Source organism: Alligator sinensis, unplaced genomic scaffold, assembly GCF_000455745.1.
Source record: "Alligator sinensis unplaced genomic scaffold, ASM45574v1 scaffold1273_1, whole genome shotgun sequence".
NCBI classification, from domain to species: Eukaryota; Metazoa; Chordata; order Crocodylia; family Alligatoridae; genus Alligator; species Alligator sinensis.
This window is the reverse complement of record NW_005842653.1, coordinates 771,360-784,432: the sequence shown is the minus strand read 5'-3', so window position 1 is coordinate 784,432 and position 13,073 is coordinate 771,360. Positions and strand designations below refer to the sequence as shown.

Sequence of the window (13,073 nt, the reverse complement as noted above, 5' to 3'; positions counted from 1 at the left end):
TACATTTTAAAGTACAGGGTAATTTTAGAGTATCAATGACTGTCTTAATTATCCTGCCTGGCTTCAATTCCAGTACACCCTGTTAAGAAGAGTTCTGACACATGGAAACAAGAACAAGGTAACCAATCTAGCAAACTGAAACCAGCAGGCAACAGCTTAAGCATTTGGAAAGGTAAAAGATCACATTCACATCTAGAAAAAAATTGAGTGATCCAATATCTGCTCTTTGGAATCCAGTCCACATATAAGTGACATTTAAGTAAAAAAACAGCTTTCCTTTCTCAAAGTAAATAAAGCATTAAAATGGTGTGTAAAGTGGTATTTACTCTGAACTGACATTCTGCTATGTAAACATGTACTAATCTGCAAACACACCAGTCAGTTTCTCACAGTAGTGATGAAACAAAATACCATAATTCTTCAGGGGTTCTCCAAGGTCTTTTCAGTGATGACCACTCAAAATGAAGTAATTTCCATCTCTGTAGACGCATGCAACTCAAAGTAAGGGTTTTCGCAATATTCAGTTGCTATCTTAGTAGCACTGTAAAAAATATTGTAATTATAAAACATGTCAATACTAATACCTGTATCCCACAGAGAAGCAGTGTTGAAAGGAATGTGCACAATTATGCCAACATAGCTTTTTCTTTTTTTTAACTACAAAATAAACTAATGCAAGTGACCTTAAATTTGTCATCACTTCTGATAATGGGGTTCCAAGTACTACTTCACATATATTAAGAATATGAACACAGATCAAGGTGAAAAGGTAACACATTTAAAATACCATTACCTTTTAAAATGATAGGGAGCCTGTGCCTTGTCTGCAACTCTCGTGATATATAAAAAGACAACTAATTTGTTGGTGAGGTTGGTTTCAGTCCCTTTTCCTCTTCCACCCCAACCAAATCTGAAGATTTTCCTCCCCCATGCCTTTTACATTAAAATAAATAAATAAATAAATAAACAAACAAAACAAACAAATCAGGCCTTTTCTATGCTAGAAGACTGATTGACAGGACTTCTAGTGAAGCAAGAGAATCACTAGAGTCAGAACAATAAAATTAGAGTAAATGAAGTGAAGGAGGAACACAAGAAAAAATATAAATCAGCACAGGATTTGTAACAAAGAATAAGACAACAGAAACCAGTTCTCAAAAACTTCCCTGATTTTAACTGAAGACAAAAGTAACTATTACTTTAGCAGCATCTAGCGTGACTAGTTGGCTTTCTTTGGGCTTGAACCTTAGATCTTGTCTGAACAAGAGAACTGAATCAGATTATATTACAGTGTGACATTAAAAATACAACTCACTACACAGACATTTCTTTATTTTGCAAAGTGGCTTATTTCAATTTAGCCAAGTAAATTATTCTAGGCATGGTTTAAACCAAAATAAGCAAATGCACGTAGCCTTCTGCACCATTTAAAGTTAAATCACACTTCAGTGGAACTGAGACCACTTTCTCCTGCAAACAATGGCTCAGAAACAAGACAAAAGCCATTAAGCTACTCAGAAGTAGCATTTCTCACCTCTGCAATCAGGAGCTGCATTAATCTGAAGTCATCACAAGCCTCTTACCACCATAAAGTCCTTACATATCTCAAGTACAGCACAGATGATTTACAATGCATTTGGAACAGATACAGAAACAACAGGAAACAACAGAAAACAAAGGCTAAAAGGAAGCTTTTTTCTCCACTAAGCATGCAACCAAGTATCGCATACACTTCCCGAAAACACTCAGACACTGCCAGCTTTCTGCATCATACCACTGCATTACTATTTAAGCATTCTGGTCAAAGCCCTCTGTGCATCATGAAGACGACAAATGAAAACTGAACATAGCAATCACGATATTTCAGTGTGCAGCAAGATTGATGAGGCTTATCACTGCACATTATTTCTAGTCATTTTTGGAGGAGGATGAGCGAGAGTGGGGAAGCGGGCACTTTTCTTTAAAAGAGGGTCTGTTCTTAATACCTGTATGAATCGCCTTGAATCTCTAATCTATACAGACATATGAAACTAGGAGGGCTATCCTCCACTGCAGAAGGAAATGCTGTTCTGGGGTAGATAAAGATCTTCCTCTGTTTATTACGTTTTGGAATCTGAAGCTGCAGTTCAGCTTATCTCCCTTCTCCCATGCTGTTTGCTCTAATTTTCTCCCTTTCAGTTTCTTGCTTCCTCTGCTTATCCCAGGTCCCTTCACCAGGTCCCACGTGCTGCCTACCACATCCTACTCTGCTGTCCCCAGCCAGATGCTTCTGTGCCAGATACCTTCTTTTGCTTTCCAGTGTTTCTTTGAAAATTTCAAACCGTTCTCATACTCTCAAAAGAGGAAGAGTGAGAGAATTTGGAAGTAAAATTTTGAACAAACTGGAAGAATGGAAACAATAAGATGAAATTTAGCCAAAAAAGCTACCTGAAGTCTATGTAATGATAATTAGGATATACCCTCCCCCCCAACATACTGACATCCAACTACAAGAGGCAAGTCCCTTACCATTGTCTTCCAATTTTTTTTTTTTTAAGTGTCTAGCCCATACTAGACTGGATTCCCAACAATTTGTTTGTAGGTTATACCTCAATGTGAAGAGCTGGAGAAACTGGGTCATCTAAAAAGTGGACCTAAAGTTCCAAGCTTGACAAACTTAAGCCAAAAAACTATTATCCAACAATATAATTCACCACAGTCCTTCACCAACCAGATATATTCATGACCTCAAAAATTCTGTATTCCATGAAACGGGAAGTTACAACAAAAGCTTCAATGGTTTGTCCCTTTGCTCAAGACCCTCTGACACTAAAAGCCAGCACTCAATATTTATTTAACAAGATTTTAGTTTTAGGTAACTTTTTTCCTGCTCTCTGGCTCTATAATGAATTTTACTTTGATCTGCAAAACAAAAGTATTTCCTGACTCCTACATCACATTACAATGCATATTTGTTGTTGTTAACCTCATCATACAGTCTCTTTTGCAACACAGAAGACAGTGAGGCCAGGTTTAAAACAAACAAATTCCAGTATTTTTCCTCTTAACAAAACCCCCCAACAATTCTGACGTGCCACTGCCTAGTTTTTGGCTGGAAAAGATTAGTGTAAAAATATACCTTTAATAATGATTAATTCTATTAGAGAGCTAGATAATGTATCTTAAAACTATTCTTACATGGCTATATTGTTTCAAAGGTATCTTAACTCTGGACAAAACACAAAGCCAAATGAAAGCATTATAGCACAAAGGAAAAATCCTCCCCTGCAATGGAAAATTTTAATCTTTTGAAGCAAGCTGCAGAGATGCTTAGCTGGACCTGGGTTGCCTAGATACCAATCACACCCTTTTGCCAACTGAAAGAAGTGAGGTATCAGCAAACCAAACAACTGACAAGTGGATGAGCTAGACTAGGCGGCAAATTTTCATTCCATTGCTCCAAATCTCCAAACAGCAAACAAAACACATTCTAGTCTGAAAAGGAGATCACTTTGTTTGGTGCATGTACTGAATCAGTCTTAATGGGAAAATACAGATTGGCTCCAGTCACATTTCTAATCAATACACACAGATTATTCATTAGTGACCTAGGCCGTACAATACTATGCATACTTCACTCAATGTTGGGATAAGAGAAAAGTAACACACTGTATACCCAACCTTGAGCACAGTGTAACACATAGCATGAAGGGTATCTAATTCACCTGCATTTACACTTCTTATCAGAAAAAGAGGGTTGGGGGTGGGGGGGAGCAGGCTCACCAGAGGCCCCTGTTAACCACAAAGGTGAACCTACAATAAAAAAAAAAATGACAATTCAAATCTTGGATATGTTTCAGCTTTGTGCACACATTCCTAACTATAAAGTGCCATGTTCAAGTTTGAGGAAGAAACACTGCCAAATTCACTCAGTGCACTTCAATATAAAATTCACATTTTCATTTAAAACCTGAAAATATTTGTTTGCATTCTGACTGGAGTTAAAGACTTCATCAAGTTATACTGCAGTAGTTATAATAAATTTAAAACAAAGCCAATAATTTCAGCCTCAAATACTTATCCTGCATTACAATTTTCCCTTGAAACTTTCTACCTTAGCTACACAATTCCAGTGACCTGGAATTATTAATAAAAAAGGCAACCTACCATAATTTTGGACACTGGTCTATGCTCCTATCCAGGGTTAAATGGCATGATTCTTCAGACACCTCAAGAAGGGCATCTGGAGACTTCTCTGCTAACACTGTGGTTTCTACCAGTAGGATGGACACTGTCCTCTTACACAGGATGCACACACCTAGGCTTCATTCTCACCTGTAGTACTAGTCCACCTCTGGCAAGTGGGACTTCATTTATTTTTCCCATCAATTGTTATGAAATAATAAACAAGACAGAGAAGTCTCTCAAGGTGGATAAGATCTAAATCACTGGTCAGGAAGCCTCAATTTATAATCGTTGTTTTCTACAAAAAGTGCATTCTTGTTTGATATCCTTTATTCATTTAACTTCTTGAAACTTTGCACTTTTAGAGAAAGGTTAGGGCTTGACTGTATCTACACAAACTGGCAAACAGACAACAAGGCTGATTGGTGGGTATCAGGTCGGTTATCTCTCATCTTCATATACTGATGTTAACAAGGATGTTACCTCTGGAGACGACAAACTCTCCCTATGCTTGAAGAAGGACATTTGAAAACTTGCAAAAACAATTTTTCCAACTATTTAGTTGGTCTTATAAAAGATATCACATCTATCATCTACCCAAAGTACCTTGTCTGCCTGTGATCTCTGGAGACACAAATACACAGTTTGAGAACTGAAACTAAGCATCACAAAGATGCTTAATGGGATCTTCTAGACAAGGGGTAAGCAACCCCTGGCACAGGCGCCAGAGTGCGGCACACAACATGCACCTTGGGGTGGACGGCAGGGAAAAGGCCAGGACTACACTGCCACAACAAGGATTGGGCCCCTCACAGCTCCCCTGCCTTCCGCTTCTGGCACACCAACATCTTACAAGCTGAGCTGGCAGGTGTTTTTGGCACTCTGTCCAAAAATACTGCCAACCCGTTCTAGACTGAGCACCGAGTCCCATTGGGTAAAATAAGTTTTCTTTAATCTTTACTAGTCTGTAAAGGAGCCTCTAGGAACCTTGCAAGACTGGGCCCCTAATATAGTCCGTGGCCTGTTGTAACCCATTTATAACACTTCTAGAAAGGTTACGTGAACATATTTTCTCAAATAGTATAGAATTATAAATTATAATCCCTATTCCATGACAATCTTTGAGCTATAGCATGCCTTAAATTAAAACTATCTTTATATAATTTTATTTTGTTAACAAAGCATCTTAAAATTAAAAAAAAATTAAGTGAAAAAAATCCCATTTCAATAAAAAAATTAAAAAATCAAAAGTGTTTTTTTTTAGCAACCCTGGTGTCTTCCTATACAACATAAAACAGTACTCGAGAGCTAGGCCAGTCTCAGATGGAGTCTTAAGATGCAACTGTGACAAATCCTCATAAAAATGCGCTTGGAGAAACCTACTTGCTTCAATAAACGAAGAATTAAGTTGTTTATGAAACCCCTTATCGTAGCAAATCCTTTAAAGTTACACGGTGCTATGTAAAATATTCTCCTTGTCATCTCATAACCTTGTCTTCCTTGCCCAGGTCTCTAGCAGAGGGAGGTAGTTAGCCATGTTAGTCTGAAGTCAAGGCAGAGGCACTTTAGAGATTACCTCACTCCGAAAGGGAGAAAGGCATAAGCTTTTGCAGACAACAGTTTACTTACTCAGATGCTATGAGAGGAGGTTATTATCAAGCATACTCCCTTCTGAAGGGGTCAGCCCCTAAGGTGCCTCCCAGAGCACCCTGCCTTCTGCCCAATTCTCTATGGTAGATCCAACACCCTTTGGGGGCATTGGAAGGTGTTGGTGTGGTTTTTTTGGTTAAAAAAAACAAACACAAAGGCACACACCTTCAATCCCCCCACCCCCAAACTATAGCTATCTATATAATTTCACCTGTTAAATAAGCTTGCAAGAGCATCACAATTGCAAGGCACAGAAAAGTGCTGTAGACTGAAAAATACAGCGCACCAGTGGCAAATTTAATTTCCAGGATCAAATACCATAAAGCGGAAATCCCCTTCTGAAAAAGCTGCATTAGGAAAGAAAGAAAAAAGAAATCCCCAGGCTTCTCCAGAACCTCTAATCATCCCAGGGGGTGAGACGCCTTTATTTGCCACAGGCTTGATGGGGCCGGGAGACGCAGTAGCTAAAGGTGACGGAGGGGCTCTGCTGACCTGACCCCTCCACCTCCCGTCGCACTTTGAATTGAGCTCATTCAGACAGTATCGAGGTGAGTCACAACTGCACAAGGGAAACAAACGTTTCCACAGCAGGAGGAAGACCCTCCCTCGGGGAACATGATGCAAGGCCCCGTTTTTCCTCTCTCAACCAGGTTATAAAGACTGGAGCAAACAATACACCCCCGCTCTCCCCGGGCAGGAAATCCCGACTTCAGCTGTCCAACAGCCTCTCCCTCCTTCCTGATGTAAGGCACGGGGCCTCCGTGCCTGGCGGCGCTCGCCCCTCACGTACCCGCATAGGCTGCATCCTCCAAGAGGGCCACCCCCGCTCAGCACAGACTTGCCCCCCCGGGAGAAGGAAAGAAGGAAGCACTCGCTCCCTTCCCGGGCCCCGAGACCCGCACGGGCCGAGAACTTCTGGCCAATGGGGGATGGGCTGCGCCAGGGTCCCGGGAGGCGCGAGCCAGGCCCGGCCCCGGAGAGGAAGTGAAACCCCGACTCCCACCTCCGCCTCAACGGGGCGGCACCCGGCGGGGACGAGGCGGGCGCGAGTTACCTGGCGGCAGCGGCAGCGCGGGCGGAGACTCCGGCTCTTTTGTTCCTCAGCGGCCAAAATGGCGGCGCCGAGCGGGGCGCCCCCTCCCCCCACCCGGCCGCAGGTAGGCCACGCCCCCGCCTCTCTATTGGCCCCGCCGAGGCCGCGGCGCGCTGATTGGGCGGGCGCCAGAGGGCCTGTTGCTAGGGCAGCGGGGCAGCATCGGCCACGTGACGGGGAGGAGGAGGAGGAGGGGGAGGGGTGCGTGGGCAGGAAGCAGCAGGCTTCGGGCGCCTTGCAGGCTCCCAGCCATTCAAATGAGAGCTGTGAAATAATGTTGAGGAGCAGGAGGATGCTCCACACTGGCCCCTGGCTCCCTATCTTTGCCTTGACCTGAACTCAGCACCTGGGTTGAGGTGCAGGGACTCTCTCCCCTCCTTTCTTTAAAAAAGGAAATGAAGCTGTCAGAGCAGCTGCTTGGGAACTTGTTCAGGGTGGAAATCCGGGCACGGCTCTACACGACACGGGCAGGGCGCTGAAGTCACCTTGTCACTGCCCTTCTGCAGGAATAAGCCGGTTGGTGGCAAAGGGACCCCTTGGCTCCACTCACCCCTGGCGCCAGGCACGTCTTTGCCAGCATCATGGCTTGGGGTTAATGGCAGCGGGCCTCGCTCACGCGCGGGTCCGGCTGCAGGAGTGGCCGTGGTCCCTACTGGGATTTAGTCTCCTGGTTCCTTTAATTACGTCCACGGCTCTCCATATTTAATCCTCCTAGTCCCTGGCCACAGCTGTCAGGAGAGCCACGAACATGGCTGTGGTTAGTTTGACTACTCCTCAGCTATGTTCCTGGCTCTAAGATGATCATTTTTTGATACCACAAGCAGAGGCGCCAAGTAGGTGGGGGCCCGAGGGCCCTGGCCCACCTTGGGAAAAGGGCTGGCACCTGAAATGCATGTAACTTTCCACACATCCATCATCTTAGCACCCCCCGCCCCCAGAAAAATAGAAGTTGGTGCCTATGAATTCACAAGCGTGGTGCATAACACCCGTCCCCCAGCCCAAGTGCTGTCACAATGCTTGTTGCGTGCAGGCCTACAATGCTGCTGCTTCGCCCACCAAACGGACTTGCTTTTTTCCTCAATGACCCTCTCACAAGGGAAAGGTGGCAAAGAACAAACTTACAGACATTTGAAGCAACAGTCATACCCAGAATCATACAGTCCTATACTCCTTTTGCTTCTGCTATGGTGGTAAAATCCCATTTCTGTCCTCCTGAACCATGAGGCAGCATTCACTCCTATGTGGCTCCCATCTCCCTTGATTTCACTCTATATGATGATAACCCTGTTGTAAAAAATGCTCTAGACTGTATTGCTTTGTGAAGTCACAGAATATAGCCAAATGTAACCATGTTAATGAGCCTGTAATAACAGACCTGTCAGCTCGGAAAGAACAAAAACTGAAAAATGAGATCGCTGCATTCTAGTTTACTAAGCAACAGCCCCTCTGACAATGTACTCAGTAAGGCAGTGTCATCTATTTAATCACATTAATGAGATAGGGCATTTTTACATAGGTATAAATTACTAGCATCCTGTGCTAATTTTAAATTTATTAAAGGTCAGAAAGCTAAAAGTGGTAAAAACCACCACAATTCTGTCTCATAAAACACAGCAGATCTCTGTTTCCAAAAACAATGCTTAGACCTTTCACTGCATCCCTAGAGATCAGATGCTGTGACACTGCCCTAAGCAGAGAGCATCCTGTGGAACAACATGTGTCTTGTATCAAACCTCCCATATTTGATTCCTGAATTCTTATCAAACAAGACAAAGGGGTGAATTTTTCACAGTGCCTATTTGGCAAGAGAAGGTGCTATTCTTTGTGGAAATGTGCAGCATCACTTCACAAATGAGGTTCATAGGACCTTCCATTTGTGTCCATACTAAAAGTACCATACTTATGAAAAGTGCTGTATAGATAATAACTATTTGCCACAGGTTCTTTCTGCCTAAGATATGCATATCTGTCCTTCAGATGCCACAGATGCAAGGTGGGGGCTTCTATTACGAATCCCTGGAGGTCTGCAGATTATTCTCAGCAGAAACAGTTGGCAATGACATTTTTCCCCCAATATACATGTCAATATCAAAGCATGACATTTTGGTGGATATTTACAATTCTCTGTGTTCTCTTGTCTTGAATGGGTAGCTGTGGACTGTGACTATAGCTTATCCTTACGGCGGTTCCTCATTTTGGTTGGCATTTATCAATACATTGTTCGTGTTTTAGTCACTGATCATATGGTCATGGTTGTTTTATAAATGATGTAATTGTCTCCAAGAGCAAATCTGATGTATGTTCACCAGTCACTGGGAGGCAGGTGTTGAGATACAGCCCTTTGAGCCTTGTGTGTGATTATATTATACTCTCAGAGGGCAAGAAATATTATTAGGTTATTAATGGTTGCACTATGTTTCTTCAGGTCTTGTTCCTCACAAACATCTTTCTACCCTTCTTAATTAGTTGGTAGTAGCAGGTTCCAGCTTATGCAGATCACCCAGATGTCTCTGGTTTTCCTATGATCAATGTCACTGATACAGTTCATGACTGTAATAAGATGTTGAAATCAGGTTTCATTTAACAGGTGCAGTGTTATGGCTCACCTCTCACTGCATCCCCCCCGCCCCTTACCCCCTTCACGGCCCTTGATTATGCATCTCTCACGTTCGTTTTCTGAACAGTGACCATACTTCTCCAGATCCCTTTGTACCTGTGACTCGGTCATTAGCTAACAGCTTACATATGCTTTGAGAAGAAAATGCTAAATTAATCCCTTGCTTGTCTGCTTGGCACTCCAGGTGACCCCACAGTGCTTACTTTGAACACCTTACCCTGGGCTTTGACTTGTCGTCACTATACATAAGACACTTAGCTGTGCAGGCGGTTAAGAGTTACTGTAAATAGCAATTATTTTCTTGCCAAACAAAGGAGATGTACCGTGGGTACAGCATTAGCTCTGAAGGTTTTAGTCCTCTGCTCACCTTGAGAAGTGTCCGCTTCCAACAGTGACAGACCTTTCACATAATAAATAACCACCAAATATTGTACTTCTGCAAATGCCTGTTGTTTGTGTTAAGAGGTGGTGAAAAGTGTCAGACTGTCAGATTGAGAAACCAAAGGTTTTCTTCTATCCATGGAATTGATACAGATATCAGCAAGCATGTTTCTCCTTCCCCTGCTGTTCCTATCCGTGACCCAGAGGAACAACCCCATAGCAAGATGCTCACAAATGTATTGCATGTTCAGTCTATGTTTTCCCTGCCACAACTTCCCACAAAGGACATCGTACTGTTTGGCACCTATAACCTAGGCCCTAGGACCTGTTTTCTTCACTGGAAGTAGTGAACAATGATAAGCTGAGATATATTCACTTGCCTATCTGAAGGTTATCTTGCCACAGGGAAACTTGGAGACTTTCATTTAAATAAAGCTGAGATTTCACAACACAAGCAGTGAGCCAAAAAAACCAAACACACTCCACACCTGCTCACCAGGTCAGTCAAGCTCAAACCTTAGACAGATATTTTCCAATTCTGCTGGTCTTTCCATTTCACAAACCCTTTATTCTGCCTACAGCATACTACTTGTATAATGTCTGTGATGAGTTGGATTCATGCACATCGTATTAGTTACTTTTTTTTAACAAATGCTTTTTGGATAGTGTGTATGATTCAATGCACAAAAAATGTATTCTACTAAAGCAGCATAGCACTTGCTCTAGTCACCAGGGCAGATTAAAAATGCCATACTGTCAAGAGGTATGCTAGGACTGAGTGTAGGTAAAATGCACTCTTGAGTCTATCTTCAATCCTGACCAGGTCATAAAAATAATAATCTTAACAAACAAACAAAAAACCACTGGAAAAAAATAACGATGGAAAGACTTTTCTTTTTCCAGATTCAAAGCAAAGCCAGCTGCATTGGCAGCACAGAGCCCAGTCCCCAGCCAGGCATTTCTATTCCCCTTGAGCAATGACAAGGTGATGAATGAGTGCTGCAAGATAAACAGGAGAGGACTTTGTTTACTGGGATGAGATGTCTCAAAAGCTGCAGGGGTGGGTGGGCAAACAGCTGCCATTTTAATGACTCAGGTTATGGAGGTATCACAGATTAATCTGTGATACTCTGCCAAGATCTCTAATTAATGGGTCTTTTTAACCTCATGTTGCGCTCATTTCAATTGGTCTGATCAGATCCAGAAAAAAATAATAAATCCAGAGCATACCATTTAAAAGTTTATAAAAGTTTACAAGCAACAATTCAGAAAAACTTAGAGCCATGACATGTATATTCCTTCTGAAATTAGTTATAAAAGAACTGGCTGGCTCAGCAAATTAATAGAGAGCTGTGGAGCCTGACATCTCTGGTTCATTCGTTCAAATCTAGTCCACATTCCCGATAAGAGAAAGTTATCTCGATGTGCCTGAGCTCCACATCTCTAAAGTACAGAGAACAATGCTTCCTTTCTTTCATTTCTTTGTCTATTTTGTCCATTTATGTTACGAGCTGTTTAAGGTAGGGGCTGTAGATGCTTTCTGTAGCAACAGGACATAGTCTCTGAATCAAAAGCAAATGGAATTTCATGGGACAAAGAAAGGCAGTCTCTGGCTCCAGAGCTTTCTTCCTGCTCAGTTAGAAGGTTAGAAGCAGCTGCTCCTGGAAAAGCGCTTACATGCCTGTTACCATTCTTATTGCATCCTCATTGGATGTGTGATGTCACAGTTCTCCAAAATGTGTTCAGAATAAAAAACAAAAAAAAAACACAAGAAAATCCACAAAGTTACCATTTCCATTTTGGAATGGGTTATTGGTCGTTGCTCTTGGGTAACTGATCTCATTCAGTGAATAAGGTAATGGGTTGATAGCACAGAGGTGCTGCTGCTCCTGCTCTTAAGGCAGGAAAGAGCTATGGGTCCCGCAGCTTCCTGTTCTCACCGCCAACACATATGTGGTTATGTGACACACCCCTGGGCCTGTTTCCCCACTTGCTAGGGCCCTGCTCTCTGTAGTTTTAAGCTGCTCCAAACATAGCAACCACCCCTCCAACTTTTCTTAGTGAAAGCTCTTCACAAAAAGCTGTGCATGGAAGGAGCTCTGGCCTCACATCTGATACAGCGCAGATCTTGAACTAACACAAGAGATGGCTTGTCACATTACCCTTTAGTGCCCCCAGGCCATATGTTCATGGACAACAGTTTTCAAATGAATATCTTTTCAATGAAACAGATCATCAGTTTGTACATAGCATTCTTATTTTTATGGTAGTACCTAGGGACCAACCCTTTTTCTAGGCACTGTACAATCATAGCAATAAGCAGGCTCAACCCAAAGAGCTTACAATCAAGGATACACCCAGCATGACTGTGAGGTCACACCAGTCTCTGATGTCACTGACTTCCGAAATCCTGCATTCAATTGGCTGAGCCCTTCCCACTGGCCCTTATGAAGTAAGTCACTGCCACACCCACCCTCTCCTGCAGGGCTGAGGTTCTGCACCCAGGCAGCCCCTCAATGACTGCGAGCTGTTGCTCTGTACCTGCTAGAGCAGGGGTAGGCAACCCCCCGCACAGGTCCCAGAGTGTGGCACGCAAAGGCATTTTGCTTGGCATGCATGCCTCAGGGCAGACAGCAAGAAGGGGCTGGGGCTGTGCTGCCATAACAAAGACTGGGCCACTCGTGGCTGCCCCACTGCCTGGCCTTGACCCATCATCTTACAAATCAAGGTTGCGGGTGCTTTTGGCCCTCTGCCCAAAAACGTTGCTGACCCCTGTGCTAGAGTCTCCCACTTGCTAACTGTTGATTTTTAGGATCAAGCAGGCCACAATAAAATGGCAGATGATGCTCTCCAGGCTGCCCTGAGTTAGTTGTTCAGAGAGGATTCAGGCTCACAAATCCTATACGTACTGTACTGTTAAATGAGGACCATTAAAAGGACTCCTTGACCCTTCTCTTAAATAGGTAGAAACCCAAGGCAATGGAGGCAGTTAGGAGGAAAAAAAGCGTTATTGCTTTGATCAAATACAACATTTTTGTAAAAGGCTTTTGTGAAACTGAAACTGAAATTTAAAAAAAATCCCCTCTCCCTTACATGCATATGGCACAGTTATAGAACCTTGCTTCATTGGGCACAGTTACACCTTTACAACCGTTTCAGTATCTTTTC

At 42.9% G+C, this 13,073-nt stretch overlaps 1 protein-coding gene and 1 long non-coding RNA gene across 8 annotated transcripts in view; one reads left to right on the top strand and one right to left on the bottom strand.

Annotated features, from left to right (window-relative positions):
• Window positions 1–6,987, bottom strand: part of IP6K2 (inositol hexakisphosphate kinase 2) — a 30,394-nt gene extending 23,407 nt beyond the window's left edge. Inside the window, exons 1-2 of one of the 7 annotated variants that reach the window (XM_025215581.1) lie at window positions 6,869–6,940; window positions 3,763–3,792 (exon numbers count right to left, since the gene is read on the bottom strand). The gene's annotated coding sequence lies outside the window, so the exon portion shown is untranslated. Of the gene's footprint in view, window positions 1–1,534; window positions 1,632–3,762; window positions 3,793–6,604; window positions 6,813–6,868 lie in introns of those variants that run through there. The other 6 variants (XM_006033693.3, XM_025215583.1, XM_025215579.1 and 3 more) reach the window with 6 other exon arrangements.
• Window positions 6,838–13,073, top strand: part of LOC112551906 — a 38,773-nt gene continuing 32,537 nt past the window's right edge. The window contains exon 1 of the long non-coding RNA XR_003096245.1: window positions 6,838–6,971. This is a non-coding gene — a long non-coding RNA (uncharacterized LOC112551906). The remainder of the gene's footprint in view (window positions 6,972–13,073) is intronic.